General features: G+C 39.9%; 1 long non-coding RNA gene across 1 annotated transcript; it reads right to left on the bottom strand.

The window, feature by feature from the left end:
* Positions 1–250: 250 nt before the first annotated feature.
* Positions 251–1,124, bottom strand: LOC110226410. The gene is made up of 3 exons (XR_002330436.1): positions 1,056–1,124; positions 505–875; positions 251–421 (listed from the first exon to the last, which is right to left on the bottom strand). It is a non-coding gene; the product is annotated as an uncharacterized LOC110226410 (long non-coding RNA).
* Between the last annotated feature and the right edge of the window lie 173 nt (positions 1,125–1,297).

The following is a 1,297-nucleotide window of genomic DNA, read 5'->3' on the forward strand; positions in this document are numbered from 1 at the left end:
GACATCCCATGGTTCTCTTCCCCCTTCTTTCCTCCGTGAGTCTCTTCTTCAAGGGCTTTGTTTTTGTGGTCGCCATTTCTTCTTGGAATACTCTCAAGAAGAGATGGAAGGCATAAGCCTGAGAATAAGAGACAAAAATGAAAGTGTATGTTACCAAGAATAAGAGAATAAAGAGTATGGACTCAAGAGTGCCAATGGACAAAGTTCTTAGCTTTGTTTTCTTGAGTTGAGGTTGAAAGTATGTGGGGTTTAGTAACCGGAATGGGCATGAGAATTGAAGCTGCTCTCTTTCTTCAACACGGGTAGCCATTATTTTCTACTCCGGGTTCTTCAAGGTCTAACTCCAAGACGCCATGATACTTCCAACGAGTACCAATCATGTTGTCTACTTCGTGGACTCCATGGCTACTCCAAACTGCTACTTAACTTTTGTTGCGGTTTGAGCTCTCTTCTTGAGATCTCTATATCGCTTCTTAGAACATGTTAAACCATGATAGGTTTCACCATTTTTGAGCCTTGAAACCTTGTACATCAATGACTCTGAAGTCTTGTGCACATTCAATCTTGAGCTCCATGACTTTGACACTTGAATGCGTGAGCTTGATTCAGAATTCCCACCAGATTTCTTCTCTAATTTGATCGTCCACCAATGTCACTTCCTCTCTAACAACCACTTGAGTTCGCTGGCCAGATTTCTTCTTCGTGTTGTCTTGAGTTTTGACTTGGTTGGATCGTCTAAATGGACTTCAAATATAACCGGCTCTACTCTTCACTTTCTTAGTCCTTCATGACTTGTTCTGAATCCTTTCCTTGTCAACTTTTACTTCCTTGAGGCTCTCATTGGTCTCTTTGAGGCTCTTATGGTCTCCTTCACCCTTAAACAAGAGATAAAGAAGAAAAGATTAAGTTTTGCCATAAGGAATATCAAAGAAAACCAAATGAGGAATTTCAAAGCTATTAAGCAACAATTAGGAGTTCTTGAATATGATTAAGCTGTGAATCTAAGGCAATGGGTTAAAGAAAAATGTCATGAAATGAGAGTAGAGTTTAGAAACAGCCTTTATTTGAAGAAGACTTGAACTTTTGCGGTTGGTTCGCCTAATGGACTTCAAGTCTGATGGTGAATGGTTCTAACCCTCCCGCAAACTTATAGTGCCCAGATTATCCAGACCTTAATCTCGAACTAATGCATTCGTCTTCCCTTCATGAGACAAGCGATTCCTTGCAAAACAGATTAGAGTTAATGGACAACAAAACAAACTTGTCAAACGATTAGTGTAAGTGAATAGATGGCAGA

The sequence above is a fragment of the Arabidopsis lyrata genome (assembly GCF_000004255.2).
Source record: "Arabidopsis lyrata subsp. lyrata unplaced genomic scaffold ARALYscaffold_87, whole genome shotgun sequence".
NCBI lineage: Eukaryota > Viridiplantae > Streptophyta > Magnoliopsida > Brassicales > Brassicaceae > Arabidopsis > Arabidopsis lyrata.